We start from the raw sequence: 22386 nt of genomic DNA, 5'->3' as shown, positions 1-22386 counted from the left end.
TTCTTTTAGATTTTGCAACTGTTCTGAACTCAATTCCGCGGCCTCCCTGAGACCCAATCCTGCCTCTCTGTCCTAAAAGCAGTTTCTACCTCCAGCCCAAGCAGCAGGGGAGAGGAGGAGGGCGCAGAGGTGGGAGACCCCGGAGGAGAGGTTCGGCGTGGGGGTCTATCAGGCTAAGGGACGCCCCGCCGTCATCCTCCCACACCAGGCCGGCCCCCGCGGTCCAGGAGGCGGGAAAGCGGTCCGGAGGTCTGGGAGACACCCACTGCCTTCCCTCGGGCGGACCACTCCCGCCCGCTCCGCCCCTCTGGGGACCCTCCTCCCTCCAGTACTTCTCCTACCGGCGTCAGGGGCCCGTCTCCCGGCGGAGATTGGCCCTGGTAGCACAGGGCGCCGTGGGGACATGCCTGGCCAGCCTCGCAAGTCGGGCTTGGGCTGGGTCGGACAGAGGGTGGTGGCCCCGCAGCCCGCTCGGGATTACCTGCCCGCGCCGGCCGCTTACCTAGTTCGCTCACTTGTGAAGCTCCGGCGTCTTCTGTGTTTCATCTCCTAGGAAACGGCGGGGGCAGCAGGCGGTCCTACGGCCCGCCCAGAGAGGGCGTGGCCTCGCGGGAAATCCCCGCCAATCCCACGGGCCCCGCCTTCTCCGGGGCGGGGCTTCAGGGAGCAGGGGAACCGTCGGCTGAGCTGCAGCAAGTGTGCCATTTAGACTTGGAGTTTAGGGGAGTTGATTACCTTTTCAGTCAGTTCTTTCTCAGAAGTTGGTTTGTTTGCCCTTTATTTTGTTTTGGTTTTGTTCCGATTCATTCTACAAAGTCTTGATTAATTAAAATGTTTCCCAGACCGGGCAGAGCAAGAGAAGGACGTCTGTTTGCCTCTTACTTGCACTTGTTTATGCCTGGGGAAAAACTGTTCTCGTATGCAGTTCCTTATATTGGTCAGTTCCTCGGGTACGTATTATCGCTTGCGCTGCACTTCTAAGTTTGTTTCCATTCATTCATTCAGAGAACCTGCCTAGTATCAGCCACAGGGTTAGATAGTGGTAATTCGAAGAAAAATGAATAAATGTGTGAATAAATGGATAAATTGTAACTAGTCTAGAATTTAGAGAGGAGGAGACACTTGTGTTACTGCAAATAGTTCAGATTGGCTGGCAAAAAGGGTCTATGAAACAGAAACATAAGCGATGAAGCAGTGGTGCGGCCAGTTAGTAATTATCAGGTGTCAGGCTGTGGGCTTGGGACCAAGAATAGTGCAAAGGTAGACGCGACAGACATGCTTGTGGCCCTCACAGCTTAAAGTGAAGTAGGCTTTCTCGCGTATGTTTATGGCAGCACAATTCACAATTGCAATGATGGGGAACCAACCTAAGTGCCCATTGACTAATGAGTGGATAAAGAAAATGTGGTGTATATACACCATGGGATGCTACTCAGCCACAAAAAAGGAATGAAATAATGTCTTCTACAACAACTTGGAAGAGTGGGAGGTCATTATTCTATGCGAAGTTATACAGGAGTGGAAAACCAAAAACTATATGTTCTCACTTGTAAGCAAAAGCTAAGCTATGAGTATGCAAAGACATACAGAGTGAAATAACGGACTTTGGAGACTCAGAAAGGGGAGGATGGGAGAGGGGCTAGGGATAAAAAAAACTATGCACTGTCTCAGAATTCACCACTATATAGTTCATCTATGTAACAAAAAACTACTTGTACCCCAAGAGCTATTGAAATAAAAATTTAAAAACAGGCTGGGCTCAGTGGCTCATGTCTGTAATCCCAGCACTTTGGGAGGCCGAGGTGGGTGGATTACCTGAGGTCAGGAGTTCAAGAACAGCCTGGCCAACATGGTGAAACCCCATCTCTACTAAAAGTACAAAAAACATCTGGGTGTGGTGGCACGTGCTTGTAATCTCAGCTACTCGGGAGGCTGAGGCAGGAGAATCACTTGAACCCAGGAGGCAGAAGTTGCAGTGAGTTGAGATCATGCCACTGCACTCCAGCCTGGGTGACTAAGCAAGACTCTATCTCAAAATAATAATGATAATAATAAATGGCCGGCATGGTGGCTCATGCCAGCACTTTGGGAGGCTGAGGCAGATGGATCACCTGAGGTCGGGAGTTTGAGACCAGTCTGACCAACCTGGAGAAACCCCATCTCTACTGAAAATACAAAAAATTAGCCAGGAGTGGTGGCACATGCCTATAATCCCAGCTACTCAGGAGGTTGAGGTAGGAGAATAACTTGAACCCAGGAGGCAGAGGTTGCGGTGAGCTGAGATCATACCATTGCACTCCAGCCTGGGCAGCAAGAGTGAAACTCCGTCTCAAAAATAATAATAATAAATAAAAGATTCATTGCTCTCCAATAAATAAGTGAAGTAGGCAGGCAAAGTAAAAAGCGTAAGTTTGATAGGTCCTAGCGACTTTATATACCCAGTTATGAAGCCTAAGCTTTAACATGTGTCAATGAGGAAGACCAGTGAAGAATCTCTCACAGAAGAGTGACATGTTCACATTTGCATTTTAGGAAGATCCCAAGAGCAGCAGTGGGTAGGGTGGATTTGAGCTGCGAGTCTGGAGGCAAGAGAAAGATTGGGAGTCTACTGCAACTGATTGGGAAGAAATGATAAGGATCCAACTCTAGTAGTGATGATGGAAATAGGACAGAGAAAGAATTCAAGGGATGTTTAGGAGTTAAAATTGGCAGGACCATCAGCCTTGGATGAATGGTGGATAGTGGCATCCATGACCAACGTGGAAAATAATGGAGGAGGAGCTGATTTAGGGATGGAGGATGTGAGAGATAATAAGCCCAGTTTTGAAATTTTCAGATTGAGGAAAATCCTAATGCAGATTACAAGAAGGGAGTTTGAAATATAGATTTGTAACTTAGGGTTCTTTTAGAGCTAGAAATGCAGATATGTTGGGATACTGTGGATGAAATTACGGATATTGATGAAATAAACTGTAAGAAGAGAAAAGGGATGGGATTCTGGAAAACTCTATCCTCTAAAGAGTGGAGAAAGAAAGAGTAGGGGTGAGAAAGAGACAGATTGAAAAAAGAGAAGCCAGGGAAGTAGTAGGAGATCGCTCAGAAAAACGGTATTTCAGAATGAGGAAAGGTAGGTTTCCCAAAAGAAAGATAAAGAGAAAGGAAGGAAGGAAAGAGGGAGAAAAAACAAAAAGAGAACAAATGGCATTTATTCCATCTGAAGAGCTCCTCTGTTTCAAAACAAGTAGAGCATGCACAAAACATATTTTTTCGTCACGTTTCACAATAGGAAGAATAGAAATTCTCTAAACACTCCTAACCCCTTCTAAAAGGTACCTAATATCTGAGCAGAGCAGTGAACGTACCTGAAAGGCAAAGGTGGCCCAAAGGCAAATCCCATTTCAGCATTTCAAGCAGCTGATGAAGCCTTGGACCCGTGGCAATAGGGCTGAGCTGGACCAGGCACTAGAAAATCAACCAGGGGAGCTTAGAAAGGGTCGAAGTGGTCCCAGATCAGGAGCACCATCTGGATCCCAAAGGAAACAAACACAGTCATCTCTGAAGAAGGCATCCTCAACTTAGGCCTCTAGGTTTTTCAAAAACTATGAGCTCATGACCACAGAGGAATGAACACCGTCAAATGAGAATCTAGAAAAAGCAACAATTATTCAGACTTTCCAGGATTTCTGAAATTGGAAAAATCAGCTTGAATGCAAAATAGCTATATATGAAATATATAGAGAAATAGAAGAAGGAATAGCAAAAATGAACAGAAATCAATCAGGAATATTAGAAAAGGAATTAAATAAACTGTTAGAAAGAAACATAACTATTGAAACTTTAAAAATGAGTTACATGTTATATTAGAACAAGAGAAAGAATTAGGGAATTGGCATAAAATCTGCAGAAAGTACCTAGAATATAGCATATAAAAGATAAGAAGATGAGAAATACTAATGAGAAATTAAGAGATATGATGGATAAAATAAGAAAGTCTAACATGACATGGGTCTAAATAAATTCTAAGAAGTAGATTTGTTGTTCATAATGCATTGCTACAGTAGTTGTTGTTGTTGTTGTTGTTGTTGTTGTTGTTGTTTTTGAGACGGAGCATTGCTCTGTTGCCCAGGCTGGAGTGCAGTGGAGCGATTTCGGCTCACTGCAACCTCCACCTCCTGGGTTCAACTGATTATCCTGCCTCGGCCTTCTGAGTAGCTGGGACTACAGGAGCACGCCATCATGCCCGGCTAATTTTGTATTTTTAGTAGAGACGGGGTTTCACCATATTCGTCAGGCTGGTCTTGAACTCCTGACCTCAGGTGATCCACCCGCCTCAGCCTCCCAAAGTGCTGGCACTAGAGGGGTGAGCCACTGTGCCAGACCAGCTGCAGTAGTTCTAATAAAATTTATCTGTATGGTAGAATCAAGCAAATATTGATACTGTTGAAAATCAGAGTTCTTATTTGGGAAAAGAGAGATAAAGATATAGAACGGAGAAAGACGAGGAAGAATCTGTGGTGTCAGTTTTGACTTGGAGGTAGCAAGATGAACACATGACTTACTAAAAATTACTTCCTAGCTCTGTTCACTGAAAGGATCTAGAAACAATGACAGTACAGTAACGTGAACAGATTAACACCCAAGTCCTGGTTTTGTAATACTATTATTTACTTAAAGGAAACAGGACTCCTTGGAGAAGTGGCTGATTCCATGCCTGGGCAAGGAAAGTCCAAGGTAGTCTTAAAATGTATCATGCCCACCTAACAAAAGTTAAAGATTCTGTTTCACCAAGCCACCGAACACTACAAGTGTTTAATTCACTACAAGTGTTTAAATCTTTAATTCAGATTACCCATTCAATGTATGTGTTAATGTCATCTAATATTTTAGTTTATATTTATAACCCTATAGATTGGTCTGTTATTTTACATTCAGATTATTTTTACATTGATACATATGATGATTTCTTTGCTCATCTTATCTTTTTGTACCTCAGACCTTCCTTCTGGGATTACCTTCCTTCATCCTAAAGTATAGCTTTTAGAAGTTCCTTTACAGTAGGTCTGTTGGTGGTAAAATGCTGCAGTTGCTTTTTGTTTTTATTTTTATTTTGATTTTTTTGATGAAGTCTCACACTGTCGTCCAACCTGGAGTGCAGTGGCCTGATCTCAGCGCTCACTGGAAGCTCCGCCTCCCGGGTTCACGCCATTCTCCTGCCTCAGCCTGCCAAGTAGCTGGGACTACAGGCACCTGCCACCACACCCAGCTAATTTTTTGTATTTTCAGTAGAGACGAGGTTTCACCATGTTGGCCAGGATGCTCTCAATCTCCTGACCTCATGATCCGCCCACCCCGGCCTCCCAAAGTGCTGGGATTACTACAGGCATGAGCCACCGCGCCCAGCTTTGTTTTTATTTTTTAAAAATCTCTCTTTATCCTTGCTCTTGCAACATGGTTTTCTTAGGCACAATTCTAGTAGTTGGAGAGTTATTACTTCTCAGTACCATGAGGGGAAATTTTCGTTTGAACAGAAATGTTCATTTCATCTTCCAGTATCCATTTTTACTGTTAAGAAGTCTGCTGTCAGTTTCATTGCCACTCCTTTGTATGTCATCTCTCTTTTCTCTCTGGTACTTTTAAGTTTGCTTTGTTCCGGCACTCTACAGTTTTACTACTTTGTGTCTAGATGTGAATATCTTTTTACTTGCTCTGCTTACTATTATCTGTGCTTCTTTTATCTGTGGATTTATATCTTTAACCTGTTGTAGAAAATAGCCATGGTTTTGTAAAAATTGTCTCCCCTGTATTCTTTCTACTGCTTAGAATTTCTTTAGACCTATGTTAGGCTTTCTCATTTTATCCTAAATTCAAGATTTCTTTTCAGTTTAATTTGTCCTTAGATTATATGCCACTGACGGTATACTGTCAGAATACTGTTTTCAGCCTGGGTGTGGTGGCTCACGCCTGTAATCCCAGCACTTTGGGAGGCCGAAATGGATGGATCACCTAAGGTCAGGAGTTCGAGACCAGCCTGGCCAACATGGTGAAACCCTGTCTCTACTGAAAATCCAAAAATTAGCCAGGCACGGTGGCAGGTGCCTGTAATCCCACCTACTTGGGAGGCTGAGGCAGGAGAATCCCTTGAACCTGGGAGGTAGAGATTGCAGTGAGCCAAGAACATGCCATTGTACTCCAGCTTAGGGGACAAGAGCAAAACTCCATCTCCAAGAAAAAAAAAAAAAAAAGAAAAATATTGTTTTCTAACACTACTTCAAATTTTGCACTGGGAAAAATACTGACTACTTGACAAATGACATAATGAGTAACCATACGAAAAAATTAAAATTTGACTTTTTTTTCCTTCTAAGTTTAAAGATGTATCTACTAGCTCAATTTGGAATAAATTGAACATCAAAAAGAATAATGATGGTAATAAATTATACTACATTTAGATTTCTAAAAATTTTTTCAAAAAAGTAAAAAACAAATAGAAAAAATATAAAAAAGAAGTAAAAAACAAAAAAATTAATTTTTAAAATTGATAAGTAAAAACTGTATATATTTGTGTTATACCATATAATATTTTGATACATGTATACATTGTATAATGGTTAAATCAAGTTACTTAACATAAGTATTACCTCACATACTTACCATTTTTGTGTGTGTGCTGAGAACACAAAAATCTACTGTTTCAGTACTTTTCAGGTATATAGTATACTGTTATCAATTATAATCACCATGATGAACAATAAATCTCTTCAGTTTATTCTCCTATCTAACTGAAATTTTACGTCCTTTGACCAACATCTCCCCAGTCTTCCATTGCATCCCCCAGCCTCTGGTAACCACTATTTTACTATCTATTTCTATGAGTTTAACTTTTTCACACTCCACATATAAATGAGATAATGTGGTGATTGTCTTTTTTTTTTTTTCTGAGATGGAGCCTCGCTTTGTTGCTTAGGCTGGAGTGCAGTGGCACGATCTTGGCTCACTGCAAGCTCCACCTCCCAGGTTCAAGTGATTCTCAAATCTCAGCCTCCTGAGTAGCTGGGATTGCAGGCTCTCATCACCACGCCCTGATGATTTTTGTATTTTTAGTAGAGATGGGGTTTCACCATGTTGGCCAAGTTGGTCTCGAACTCCTGACCTCAAGAGATCCGCCCCCCGGGCCTCGAAAAGTGCTGGAATTACAGTTCTGAGCCACTGCGCCTGGCCTGATATTTGTCTTTCTATATCTGGTTTATTATCGCTTAACATAATGCCCTCCAGTTTCACCCATGTTGCAAATGACAAGATATACATAATACATAATGGAATACAATTCAGCCTTAAATGATACCACATTGAACAAAAAATTGTCGCACTCAATATGTAGCTCAATTCTTCACTTCCTTTTGGTCTTTATTCAAAACATCACTTTCTCAGTGAAGCCTTCTCTAACCACCTTCTATTACTCCACTGTTGACACTTCATGCATACCCCTTGGCTTAATTTTCTTCTTAATATATACTATATTTTACCAATTTCTGTTTATTTTCTGCTTCCCCCACTGGAATGTAAGCTCCCTGAAGGCAGAGATTTATGTCTGTCTTGGTCGCTGATGTATCTATCCCTGAAACAGTGCCCGGCATATACCAGGTGCTCAATAAATATTTATTGAATGAATGAATGTCTGTTTCCTCTGCCTGCTCTCTGGAGAATGAATTGTAGAGAGGCAAGTGGGAGGCAGGCAGTGAGACAAGTTAAGGGGCATGTTCAGTTGCACAGTTAAGCTGTGATGGTGAATTGGAGAAGTGGACAGCAGTGGAGACAGAGGGAAGCATTGTGGTGTCCAATCACAAACCAATCCTTAGATTTCATTGGCAGTTTCAAATCTTAGAAACTTTAGAAGTGCAAGTGTTTGCCTGGAACCTCCTGTGATAGAACTCACTACCTCCTCCAATCCCAGCTTGAGATGGGTCTGATTGGTTAAATTGCCCTCCTTCCATCGAATGGTAATACGTAACTTTGCAGTTTCTGAATTTTACCCACTGTGATCTGTGATCTGTAGTGGACCTCTTATTTTTGCCTGTCCAACGTCTACCTGCCCTGTCAGGTATTCCCCCAGTTTTTCATTTGTTTGTTTGTTTGTTTTTGAGATGGAGTCTCATTCTGTCACTCAGGCTGGAGTGCAGTGGCATGATATTGGCCCACCGCAGCCACCGTCTCCCTGGTTCAAATGATTCTTCTGCCTCAACCTCCCAAGCAGCTGGGATCACAGGTGTGCACCACTATGCCTGGCAAATTTTTGTGTTTTTAGTAGAGATGAGGTCTCACCATATTGGCCAGACTGGTTTCGAACTCCTGATCTCAAATGATCTGCCTGCCTCTCGGCCTCCCATAGTGCTGGGATTACAACGTGAGCCACCATGCCTGGCCCTTCCTCCAGTTTTCTTTGGGCAGACACCCCTGACCCACTTGGCTATGTGGCTCAGTTTCAGAGATGGGCATGTGAGCCACTCAGAGTCTCAGTGTGGCTTACACAGATGGCAACATGATTCCAAGCTACTGGGAAAGACAAATGACCCTTCTGCTAGGGACACTTAGCAGTACCATGAAGGCCCAGAGTGGCTGGGGGCCAGCTTTGCTGCACAAGGACAGCCTTCTTGAGAAGGAACAAGGAAGAACACAGAGCTGGGAGGGACTGACATCGTTTCCAGATGTCAGCATCAGAACATCTGGACAGAGCCACGCAGATATCTATTCCCAGTCTCTTCAATGACAAGGGTCAGAAAATTCCTCTTTTTCCTTAGTCCTTTGATTTTCATTTCAACTTGCAATTGAAAGTGTTTCTGGCCGGGTGCAGAGGCTCACGCCTATAATCCCAGCACTTTGGGAGGCTGAGGCGGGCTGATCACCTGAGGTCAGGAGTTCGAGACCAGCCTGGCCAACATGGTGAAACCCCGTCTCTACTAAAACTACAATAATTAGCCGGGCGTGGTGGCAACACGCCTATAATCCCAGCTGCTCAGGAGGCTGAGTCAGGAGAATTGCTTGAGCCCGGGAGATGGAGGTTGCAGTGAACCGAGATTGTGCCACTGTACTCCATTCTGGCTGACAGAGCAAGACTCTGTCTCAAAACAAACAAGCAAACAAACAAACAAACAAACAAAAAAGGCGTTTCTGACTTCTATAGGGCCATAGAGAAGGTTTACTTTTTCCTCCCACATGTTAACCCTTCCAGTATTTGAAGTTAGCTGTCCCATCTCTCCACTTAAGGACTGATCTGTGATTGGACACCATCCCAGAACTGCAGGGTGAAGGGTCACTCCTTAGCCAGTCCAGGCTTCCATCTCATGCTTGAATTCCTCCCCGAGCCTCAATGCCAAGTGTGTGGACCTGACACTCAGTCAGTGACTGAAGGACCAGAACATTCATCGTTCAATCCATTTTCTAGTATGCTGTACTCTCTTGCTTTTTCCTCAGCTCCCAACTCCGATCCGACTACCATCAAATGATGTGTTGGTGGGTTAAATTAGTTTCTAAAGAAACGTATTAACTATTATATAAGCTCATGTTCAACTTTTCCTCCTAAATTCAAAACACATTTATTCTAAGAATAAACCTCCACATACTCATATAATAGTTTACCTGGGTACCTGGGTGAGAACTCTCATCTCCTTTGCAGTGAATTCTGTAGAGTAGCCAGTCATTGGTGTTTTTTGTTTTTTTAAACTGATGTTGGTTCAGGCTAAATACATTTGTCACAATTATTACTTAGAAGATATCAGTATAAGAAAAATCCTTTTGAAAAAGTAAAAAAAAAAAAAGAAGAATCTGAGCATGATTTATCTGCTATACCATGAATCATCACAAGGTAGCAGTGTTCTATGATAATGCCATTCTGAAAACAATTTACAATAGCCTGTCTTCTTAAGAAAGTCAGTGTTTGGACAATTTATGGTTTCCTTGATTAGGAAATTAGGAATTTGAATTCCACTTGACTGTTTGTTTTGTTTTTTGTTTTGTTTTTTGAGCCAGAGTCTCACTTTTTTGCCCAAGCTGGAGTGCAGTGGCACTATCTCGGCTCACTGCAACCTCCACCTCCTGGGTTCAAGCAATTCTCCTGCCTCAGCCTCCTGAGTAGCTGGGATCACAGGAACCCACCACCATGCCCAACTGATTTTTGTATTTTTAGTAGAGACGAAGTTTCACCATGTTGACCAGGCTGTTCTTGAACTCCTGACCTCAGGTGATCAGCCTGCCTCGGCCTCCCAAAGTGCGGGGATTACAGGTGTGAGCCACTGAGCCTGGTCTCTTTTTTTTTTTTTTTTTTTTTTTTTTCTTGAGGCGGAGTCTCGCTCTGTTGCCCAGATTGGAGTGCAGTTGCACCATCTCAGCTCACTGCAACCTCCACCTTCCAGGTTCAAGCAATTCTCCTGCCTCAGCCTCCTGAGTAGCTGGGATTACAAGCACCTGCCATCACGCCTGGCTAATTTTTAGTTGTATTTTTAGTTGTGACGAGGTTTCACCATGTTGGCCAGGCTGGTCTCAAACTCCTGACCTCAAGTGATCCACCCACCTAGGCCTCCCAAAGTTCTGGGATTACAGGCGTCAGCGACTGCACCCAGCCATTGAGCTCTTATTAATACCTAATCACTTGTGAGCAATGTTAACAATGAACAGCTAAGTAAATACTAAATAAAATATTAAAGCATATCAGGTAATTTTTTCTTTACTGATCCACTTTATCATTTCATTTTATAAGTAATACATAGCAACATAATATTAGAAGACATAATAAAAATCACATATTTCACCACTACTAACATTTTAGTGTATGCCATTTAAAAGTTTGAAATAAACTCGTTAATTTTAGAATAGTTTTAGATTTACAGAAAAATTGCAAAGATAGTACAGAGAATTGCCCTATATCCTGCAGCCAGTTTCCCCATTGTCAAGCATCTTACATTCCTATGCTACACTGGTCACAACAAATGAAGCAATATCAATACATTATCATTAACTAAAATCCATACTTTATTCAGATTTCCTTAGTATTTGCCTTATGTCCAATTTCTTTTCCAGTATCTCACTTAGAATATTACATTATGTTTAGTTGTCTGTATGGAGGTTTCTTAAAAAATTACACTGGGCATGGTGGCTCACACCTGTAATCCCAGCACTTTGGGAGGCCGAGGTGGGTGGATCACCTGAGGTCAGGAGTTTGAGACCAGCCTGGTCAACATGATGAAACTTCATCAAAACTAAAAATACAACTAAAAAGTAGCCAGACGTGGTGGCAGGTGCCTGTAATCCCAGCTACTCAGGAGGCTGAAGCAGGAGAATTGCTTGAACCCAGGAGGTGGAGGTTGCAGTGAGCCGAGATTGTGCCATTGCACTCCAGCCTGGGCCACAGAGTGAGACACCATCTCAAAGGGAAAAAAAATAAAAACAGAACTACCACATGATCCAGCAATCCCACTTCTGGGCACGTATCCAAAAGAATTGAAATCAGGATACCTGTGAAGCGATACCTGTGCTCCCTTGCTCACTGCATCATTATTCACAATATCCAAGATATAGAAACAACCTAAATGTCCATTAATGGATACATGGATAAATAAAATGTGGTATATACGTAAATGGAATCAGCCATAAAAAGAAGGAAATCCTGCCATATGCTACATAGGAATGAACCTGGAGAACATTATGCTAACTGAAATGAGCCAGTCACAGAAGGACAAATACTGCATAATTCCATTTAGATGAGGTAACTACAATACAGGGTGGCTGAGGGTGGCTCACATATGTTATCCCAGCACTTTGAGAGGCTGAAGGGGGAGGATCACTTGAGCCCAGGAGTTCAAGACCAGTCTAAGCAACATAGTGAGACCCCCGTCTCTACAAAAAATTTTAAAAAATTAGCCTGGTATGGTTGTGCATGCGTACAGTCCCAGCTACTTGGGAGGCTGAGGCTGGAGGATCACTTGAGCCCAGGAGGTTGAGACTGCAGTGAAACTCGATTATGCCACTGCACTCCAGCCTAGGTGACAGAGTGAGACCTTGTCTCTAAAAAGAAAAAAATAGTCGAACTCATAGAAGCAGAGAGTAGAATGGTGGTTGTCAGGGATTTCAGGGTAGGATAAGTGGGGAGTTTGTTATTCAGTGGGCATAAAGTTTCAAAAAAATATGCAGAGCTTTTCTAAACAGCCCACTCTAAGCAAAAGAAATTGCTTCCTATCACCCTGCCAATAGCTTTTCAACTAAAGCAAGAATATGTGTGGATGTGTTGGTTTTTACCTGTGTTCACAGCGTGTTGCTTTTTTTTTTTTTTTTTTTTTTTGGAGATGGAGTCTGGCTCTTGTTGCCCAGGCTGGAGTGCAGTGGCGTGATCTTGGCTCACCGCAACCTCCAGTTCCCGGGTTCAAGTGCTTCTCCTGCCTCAGCCTCCCAAGTAACTGGGATTACAGGCATGCGCCTTCACACCCAGATAATTTTGTATTTTTAGTAGAGACGGGTTTTCTCCGTGTTGGTCAGGCTAGTCTTGAACTCCCAGCCTCAGGTGATCTGCCCACCTTGGCCTCCCAAAGTGCTGGGATTATAGGCATGAGCCACCGCGCCTGACCAGTTTGTTGCTTTTTACAAGAATGAGAATGTTGATGCCATTCAATGATACGACAGCATCTTGGCTAGGTGGCATCGCAGTACTGGGACCGTCTGCATCTAACCCATGGAGGTCCCAGAGGTGTAGGCAGAAGTTAGTGAGGCCCATATGTAGGGGACCGAGACAGTGAACCCAAAACACTGCATTGGAACTTCAGGCACAAACATCCTTATGGATGACCGTAACAGTCTGGGAGGGCCACAGGGCAGGGCTGGACACCCGAGACCCGGGTTGTCTGTCAGTAAGCAGCTTCTTCACCATATTATGCTTAAACAGCCTGCCTAGTTCACTTCATTCCTTTCACCAGCATGTCTTGAAGTTGTCCTGCTTAGGAGGAAGTAATAAATTATATCACCTCAAGTATGTTTGCTTCTGTCAAAATGACTTTGTGGAACTGATCTTTATCAATATGTTTCTACTAGCTCCAGCAACTTTGTTTACGTGTTTTATTCACTGACTTAGAAGATTTTATGGTAATATGATATATTATCAAGTTCCTGCCCAAAATAAAGTTCAAGAACTCTGAAACAACATTTAAAAAATATTAGAGGGTCAAAATAAAGACCAATGAAACTCCGATTTTTATTCCAATTAAAAAATACATTATAATGCATAATTTTTCATTTTGGTCACAGTGGGACATCTGGGGGAGGCTGTCTTTAAAAAACTCAGGAAATATATGCATTTCTTTTCAGCACAGAAAGTAAATATAAGCTTCACATTTTTAAAATACTACATAAGCATGATTATCTCAATAGATGCAGAAAAGGCTTTTGACAAAATTCAACAGCCCTTCATGCTAAAAACGCTCAATAAATTCGGTATTGATGGAACGTACCTCAAAATAATAAGAGCTATTTATGACAAATCCACAGCCAATATCATACTGAATAGGCAAAAACTGGAAAAATTCCCTTTGAAAACTGGCACAAGACAGGGTTGCCCTCTCTCACCACTCCTATTCAACATAGTGTTGGAAGTTCTGGCTAGGGCAATTAGGCAAGAGAAAGAAATCAAGGGTATTCAGTTAGGAAAAGAAGAAGTCAAATTGTCCCTCTTTGCAGATGACATGATTGTATATCTAGAAAACCCCATTGTCTCAGCCCAAAATCTCCTTAAGCTGATAAGCAACTTCAGCAAAGTCTCAGGATACAAAATTAATGTGCAAAAATCACAAGCATTCTTATACACCAGTAACAGACAGAGAGCCAAATCAGGAATGAACTTCCATTCACAATTGCTTCAAAGAGAATAAAATACCTAGGAATCCAACTTACAAGGGATGTAAAGGACCTCTTCAAGGAGAACTACAAACCACTGCTCAGTGAAATAAAAGAGGACACAAACAAATGGAAGAACATACCATGCTCATGGATAGGAAGAATCAATATCGTGAAAATGGCCATACTGCTCAAGGTAATTTATAGATTCAATGCCATCCCCATCAAGCTACCAATGAGTTTCTTCACAGAATTGGAAAAAACTGCTTTACAGTTCATATGGAACCAAAAAAGAGCCCGCATCTCCAAGACAATCCTAAGTCAAAAGAACAAAGCTGGAGGCATCACGCTACCTGACTTCAAACTATACTACAAGGCTACAGTAACCAAAACAGCATGGTACTGGTACCAAAACAGAGATATAGACCAATGGAACAGAACAGAGTCCTCAGAAATAATACCACACATCTACAGCCATCTGATCTTTGACAAACCTGAGAGAAACAAGAAATGGGGAAAGGATTCCCTATTTAATAAATGGTGCTGGGAAAATTGGCTAGCCATAAGTAGAAAGCTGAAACTGGATCCTTTCCTTACTCCTTATACGAAAATTAATTCAAGATGGATTAGAGACTTAAATGTTAGACCTAATACCATAAAAATCCTAGAGGAAAACCTAGGTAGTACCATTCAGGACATAGGCATGGGAAAAGACTTCATGTCTAAAACACCAAAAGCAACGGCAGCAAAAGCCAAAATTGACAAATGGGATCTCATTAAACTAAAGAGCTTCTGCACAGCAAAAGAAACTACCATCAGAGTGAACAGGCAACCTACACAATGGGAGAAAATTTTTGCAATCTACTCATCTGACAAAGGGCTAATATCCAGAACCTACAAAGAACTCAAACAAATTTACAAGAAAAAAACAAACGACCCCATCAAAAAGTGGGCAAAGGATATGAACAGACATTTCTCAAAAGAAGACATTCATACAGCCAACAGACACATGAAAAAATGCTCATCATCACTGGCCATCAGAGAAATGCAAATCAAAACCACAATGAGATACCATCTCACACCAGTTAGAATGGCGATCATTAAAAAGTCAGGAAACAACAGGTGCTGGAGAGGATGTGGAGAAATAGGAACACTTTTACACTGTTGGTGGGATTGTAAACTAGTTCAACCATTATGGAAAACAGTATGGCGATTCCTCAAGGATCTAGAACTAGATGTACCATATGACCCAGCCATCCCATTACTGGGTATATACCCAAAGGATTATAAATTATGCTGCTATAAAGACACATGCACACGTATGTTTATTGCGGCACTATTCACAATAGCAAAGACTTGGAATCAACCCAAATGTCCATCAGTGACAGATTGAATTAAGAAAATGTGGCACATATACACCATGGAATACTATGCAGCCATAAAAAAGGATGAGTTTGTGTCCTTTGTAGGGACATGGATGCAGCTGGAAACCATCATTCTTAGCAAACTATCACAAGAACAGAAAACCAAACACCGCATGTTCTCACTCATAGGTGGGAACTGAACAATGAGATCACTTGGACTCGGGAAGGGGAACATCACACGCCAGGGCCTATCATGGGGAGGGGGGAGGGGGAAGGGATTGCATTGGGAGTTATACCTGATGTAAATGACGAGTTGATGGGTGCTGACGAGTTGATGGGTGCAGCACACCAACATGGCACAAGTATACATATGTAACAAACCTGCACGTTATGCACATGTACCCTAGAACTTAAAGTATAATAATAATAAATAAATTAAAAAAATAAAATAAAATAAAATAAAATAAAATAAAATAAAATAAAATGCTACATAAGCCTTTGTTAAGCGTAGATTTTAAACAGTTTCATACTGGGATTTGGAGTATTTATTATTATATCTATTTTTATTTAAATGTCAAGATTTATAACTTTTCTAATAGAGGAAAATTTTCTCTGTTAAAATTACCAGTTATACATATTAAAAATTAGACTCAGTTCAATCCAGTATGTTATTTTGTTTTGTGTTTTTTTAGACGGAGTCTTGCTCTGTCGCCAGTCTGGACAGGCTGGAATGCAGTGGTGTGATCTCGGCTCACTACAACCTCCGCCACCTGGGTTCCAGTGATTTTCCTGCCTCAGCCTCCCGAGTAGCTGGGATTACAGGTGCTTGTCACCACACGCAGCTAATTTTTTTTATTTTTAGTAGACACAGAGTTTCACCACGTTGGCGAGGATGATCTCCATCTCTTGACCTCATGATCCACCCGCCTTGGCCTTCCGGAGTGCTGGGATTACAGGCGTGAGCCACAGCACCCGGCCCAGATTGGATAATTTCTGAAAAAACTGTTTGCAAGTGCATGGACACTTTCTTCTACCATCTCCAATCTGCTGGTAAGCCTATCCCATTGTGTTTTATTTTATTTTAAATACTTCCATTTTCAGTTCTAGACTTTTAAACTTGAATCGTTTAAATAGTTTCCATATTCTGTTGAAATTCTCTATATCTTTATTTATGATGACAATATTTTCCTCAGGTCTTTGAATATTTATAATAGCTGTTTTAAAGTTCTTGTCAGCTATTTCCAACATCTGAGCCATCTCACATGTTTTTCTATTGACTACTTCTCCTCTTAACCTCATGGTACTAGTCTTAATTACTTAAATAGCTACTATTTTGTCTTTATATTGTACATTATGAATAATATATTGAAGAGCTTTTGGATTTTATCTTTCTTAATTGAGTGTTGCTTTCTGTTTTAAGTAATCAATTGCTTTTTCGACAAATCACCTTAAATTTGTGGATGCTTAGTATTACACTTTCTAAAGATGCATTTATTTTAGCTTTGCCACTAGTTTTAGGGCAAATTCCTTAGATGTAGAACATACTCTTTACTCTTAGAGCATGACCTTATGATATGCAAACTCCAAATTCCATCTCCCTTGCAGTGCGCAGATGAGGTAGTTGCTCTGTTTTAGGCACTTTCCAGCTGTTGCTTTATGTTGACATCTTCAGAGTCTCATCTCCTTAAGCCCTGTTCAGGGATCAGCCAAGAATTTAAAGTGAATTTAAACACAGATTTTGGGGCTTCCTCTTTGTGGTTCCCTCTTTTCCAAGGTTCCTCCCCTCGATTTCCAGGTCTTTTGGCAGCCCCAGACTCCATCCTCTGACAAGTCAAAAGCACTGCGATTTCTGCTCAGTCCTAGCCACTCCATGCAGTGTGCACTGGGGAGTGCCCTCAGGGAGCAGCTGTATAAACATGAATCTCATTCAGTATGGGTGGTTTTCTTATTTCAACTGTCAAATGCCCTCCTTCTCTTCTTTTTTTTTGAAATGAAGTCTCGCTGTGTTGCCTAGGCTAGAGTGCAGTGGTGTGGAGTGCAGTGGCCTCCGGGTTCATGCAGTTCTCCTTCCTCAGCCTCCCTAGTAGCTGGGATTATAGACATGTGCCAGTACACCCAACTAATTTTTTGTATTTTTAGTAAAGACGAGGTTTTGCCATGTTGGCCAGGCTGGTCTCTAACTCCTGACTTCAGGTGGTCCACCTGCCTCAGCCTCCCAAAGTGTTGGGATTACAGATGTGAGCCACCGCGCCCAGGCTTCCCTCCACTTTCTACCTAACCTTGGTGATTTTTTTTTCCAGGGTCTTTAAATAATTAAATTTTATATTTGTCTAGAGTTTTATAATAATTACCTGAAGAAGAGTTAGTCCAATACAAGCCACTCCACCATTTCTAGAACCAGAAATTCAAGAATTTATTTTTAAGTACTGATACCCCAAATATTTCCAAAGATTGCATTTTATGACCCCTAATATTTCTATTTGTGTATTTATGACTTGATATGTAGAAATGTAACAGCAAAACAGATATTCTGATCTTTGCCATAACTTAAAGATTTTCAGTAGCTTCATATTAATTGTTGCGGGAAGTCAGGGATGCCAAACGGAGGGACTGGCTGGAGTCGCAGCAGAAGAACATGAATTGTGAAGATTTCATGGACATTTCCCAAATAATACTTTTATAATTTCTTATGCCTGTCTTTAATCTCTTAATCTTGTTATCTTTGTAAGCTGAGGATGTACATCACCTCAGGACCACTGTGATAATTGTGTTAACTGTACAAATTGATTGTAAAACATCTGTGTTTGAACAATATGAAATCAGTGCACCTTGAAAAAGAACAGAATAACAGCAATTTTTATGGAACAAGGGAAGACAACCATAAGGTCTGACTGCCTGCGGGGTCGGGCAAAAAGAGTCATATTTTTCTTCTTGCAGAGAGCCTATAAACGGACATGCAAGTAGGGAAGATATTGTTAAATTCTTTTCCTAGCAAGGAATATTAATATTAATACCCTGGGGAAGGAATTCATTCCTGGGGGGAGGTCTATAAACGGCTTCTCTGGGAGTGTCTGTCTTATGCGGTTGACATAAGGACTGAGATACACCCTCGTCTCCTGCAGTACCCTCAGGCTTACTAGGGGTTGGGAAAAACTCCGCCCTGGTAAATTTGTGGTCAGACCGGTTCTCTGCTCTTGAACCCTGTTTTCTGTTGTTTAAGATGTTTATCAAGACAATACATGCACCGCTGAACATAGACCCTTATCAGTAGTTCTGCTTTTGCCCTTTGCCTTGTGATCTTTGTTGGACCCTTATCAGTAGTTCTGCTTTTGCCTTTTGTCCTGTTCTCTCAGAAGCATGTGATTTTTGTTCTGCTTTTTGCCCTTTGAAACATGTGATCTTTGTACCTACTCTCTGTTCTTACACCACTGCCCCTTTTGAAACCCTTAATAAAAAACTTGCTGGTTTGAGGCTCAGGTGGGCATCACAGTCCTACCAATATGTGATGTCACAACAGCTGTAAAATTCCTCTCTTTGTACTCTTTCTCTTTATTTATCAGCCGGCTGACACTTATGGAAAATAAAAAGAACCTACGTTGATATATTGGGGGCAGGTTCCCCCAATAATTAATCTTGGGATTTCCCCCATGCCTTCATCTTTTGTTTTTCATTAATTGTTTCATCCTCAGATAATCAGTTTTTCAGTAGTTCAATCTTACTGGTGATTTCTTCCAATTCTCCTTCCAAGGTGGAGTGTTTGTGTGTATATTTTAAGACTACCAGCATGTTTCTTGTCAAAGATTGGCAGAATATCCTTTGGTAAACGATTATTATCAGGACAGGGCTGACCTAGCAGCTGCATGCTTCTTTAAGACCGTGCATTTCACATTTGAGCTTTTCAGTTTCTGGGAAGATAAGCATTCTCAAAGAAGATATAATTACATGGCCATCTTAGAATTTCCAATTGATAGTATTTCATAAGCCTATAATAAATTAAGAATTTCAGAACTTTGTTATATTTAAAATCAGCAATAAAATAAGAATTATAACAGGAAAAATGTAAAAGACCTGCATATGCCATGCTTTTCTGAAAAACAAAAAAAGTGTTCTGCTAAAAGTATCTTTCAAAAAGGATCTTTAGTGCACTAATCAAAGAATTTAAGTAGGCCAATGTTTGCCATTGTATTATATTCATGAGCAATTGCTAGGTGATGAAGCTTTGTATTTGAATAGCATTTGACAATCTACAAATGCCAGGTATTATTATGTGTTAACGAGTCTCAATTTTGCATCTCCAAGTCTGTGCCTCTGTCCTGAACTCTAAACTTACATATCCAACTGCCTACTCAACACTTCACATAGAAATCTTACAGTTTGAACTTATCCTGTTCAAAACTGAGCTCCCAATATTTTTTCTTCTTCCTTCATTTCCCCAAGCTGCTCCTTCCTCAACCTTCACCATTTTAGTTAATACCAACTTCTGAGTTGTGATAGGAACTGCTGGGTGCTGCAGCTGCCCGAACCACAGCTGCAGACCCAGGCCTCCTACCCTAGGGAGCAGAAAGGAGCCCCACCCTCCTGGGTGGGGCTACAGCCTCCCAAACTGCAGCTGTGGATTAGAACCTCGCTATGCTCTTGGGGGAGGGTCGGGGGCAGGCAGTATCCACCTTCCTGGTGCAGCTAAAGCCGCCCTCCTAGGTGCAGGACCCAGGAGCATCTGCAGCTTGCACCCTCAGGGGCCCCAAGAAAGAGTCCCCCTGCCCCCCAGCACCACCCTCAACCTCCCTCCCAACCCCCCACCTCCCCACCCCCACTCTCAACCTCCCTCCCTCCTCTCCAAACCTTCCTCCCACCCCCCACCCCTACCCTCACCCTCAACCTCCCTTCCACACCCCCACCCTCACCCTCAACCTCCCTCCCACAACCTCACCCTCAACCTCCCTTCCACACCCCCACCCCCACTACCTAGGAAAGACCCCCTCGCCCACTCCTCCACCCCACTGTAGAGCAGTGGGACACTATGGAAATATCTCCAAATACAGAATCATAAATCTTGCACTTGATTGTTGTCTTTGAAATTGACTATGTGTGGCCGGGCATGGTGGCTCACACCTGTAATCCCAGCACTGTGAGAGGTTGAGGTGAGCAGATCACATGAGGTCATGAGTTTGAGACCAGCCTGGTCAATATGGCAAAACCCTGTCTCATCTAAAAATATAAAAATTGACTGGGCACAGTGGCTCATGCCTGTGATCCCAGCACTTTGGGAGGCCGAGGCAGGTGGATCACAAGGTCAGAAGTTCAAGACCAACCTGGCCAAGATGGTGAAACCCCGTCTCTACTAAAAATACAAAAATTAGCCAGGCGTGGTGGCAGGCCCCTGTAATCCCAGCTACTAGGGAGGCTGAGGCAGAGAATTGCTTGAGCCTGGGAGGCGGTGCTTGCAGTGAGCTGAGATCACATTACAGCACTCCAGTCTGTGCGATAGAGCAAGATTCAGTCTCAAAAAAAAAAAAAAAAAGGCTGGTCATAGTGGTGCAGGCCTGTAATCCCAGCTATTTGGGAGGCTGGCAGAAGGATTGCTTGAACCTGGGAGGTGGAGGTTGCAGTGAGCCAAGATTGTGCCATTGCACTCCAGCCTGACTAGTGAGACCCTGTCTCAACAAACAAACAAAAATAAAAAACTAATAGAATTTTGCTGTTCAGGACTTGGAAGTGGTAGGCTGGCCTGTTGCACTGGTGACAACACACCCCAAATTTTGTGTTTCCCTCTGGCAGGCTCATTTTGAGAGAGAGATTTTTCAACTGGGTACAAACAAGGTAGAGTAGATCTTGGAAACCATAATATAGAGGAATTGAAGGCACTTGGCCATGAGAAGAAAGGAGTCATTGCAGGCAAGAGCACTGTGTTCCAATGTTTAGGGGTATAGAATGAAGAACAGAATTATTTCATGTGGTCCAGAAGACAAATCAAGGACAAATAGTTGACTTTTCATATAGGGATGATTTCAGCTTAGCATAAGGAAAAACATTGTCTTCAATTTCTCATCATTTGAGGTAGTTAGCAATAGAATGAGGCACCTGCCTCATTGGGCTTATTAATTAACTCTGCAAATATGTATTGAATGCCTACTATATGCCAAGCCCTGTTCTGGACATGAGCAAGTGATCAATGAGATAGTCATGGATTTGCCGTAATAGAATTTACATTCTAGTGGGGCAGATAACCAATAAGCAAAAAAAAAAAAAAAAAAAAAAAAAAAAAAAAAAAAAAAAGTTTAATTTCCAAGAAGAAAATGAGATTGTCATGAAGAAAACAAAGCAGGGCGCATGATAGAACAGGGTGGGAAGGGAGCTGAGCAAGAGATAGGGTGGTCAGGGAAAGCCCTGTGAAGACAGCATTTGAGCTCAGACTTAAGTATTTAGCTGAAATAATCAGCTCTGCAAATATCTGAGGGAAAGGCATTCCAGGCAGGAGGTAGATGAGTAGGGGGCTCTCAGCCAATGACCCTGTGATGGCTAAAATTATATGTCCACTTGGCTAGGCTATGGCACCTACTTGTTTGGTCAAACACTAATCTATATGCTGCTATGAAGGAGTTTTATGGATATGATTAACATTTACAATCAGTTCACTTAAGTATGTTACCCTCCATAACGCAGGTGGGCCACATCCAATCAGTGGAAGGTCTTAAGAGCAAAAACTGAGGTTCCTCAGACAAGAAGGAAATGTTTTAAGTCTTCAGCATCAGATCCTGCCCGAGTTTCTAGCCTGCTGGCCTGCTCTACAAATTTCAAGCTTGCCAGCCCTCACAATCACATGAATAAATTCCTTAAAATAAATCTCGTGTGTGTATATACATATATATCCTATTGGTTCTATTTCTCTGAAGAATCCTGACTATTTTGGGGGCTCTCACACTCCTTGGCATGAAATGTCTGTGATTCCACAGCCAATTAAGTGGGTGTGGAGAATAGATTTTAACAGGTTAGGATGCTAGAATTATTTAGATGAAAATGCTGAGAATGAGGTTTTCAGAAGGAATTTCTACTTCACAAATATTTCCGCTGATTACTGAATCCTAGAGTGTAGTGGGGTTTCCTACCACTCTGAATGTCCAATCCAAAATGGAAAATTCAGCGGGGGACGGTA

At 42.0% G+C, this 22386-nt stretch overlaps 1 protein-coding gene across 11 annotated transcripts in view; it reads right to left on the bottom strand.

The window, feature by feature from the left end:
- LOC105482625 (male germ cell associated kinase) overlaps nucleotides 1–616 on the bottom strand; it is a 74653-nt gene extending 74037 nt beyond the window's left edge. For 9 of the 11 annotated variants that reach the window (XM_071097631.1, XM_071097634.1, XM_071097622.1 and 6 more), the window contains exon 1: nucleotides 342–494. The gene's annotated coding sequence lies outside the window, so the exon portion shown is untranslated. The other 2 variants (XM_071097623.1, XM_071097630.1) reach the window with 1 other exon arrangement.
- Nucleotides 617–22386: the final 21770 nt, after the last annotated feature.

Source organism: Macaca nemestrina, chromosome 5 (assembly GCF_043159975.1).
Source record: "Macaca nemestrina isolate mMacNem1 chromosome 5, mMacNem.hap1, whole genome shotgun sequence".
In the NCBI taxonomy this organism is placed as follows: domain Eukaryota; kingdom Metazoa; phylum Chordata; class Mammalia; order Primates; family Cercopithecidae; genus Macaca; species Macaca nemestrina.
This window is presented reverse-complemented; position numbering and strand designations above follow the sequence as displayed.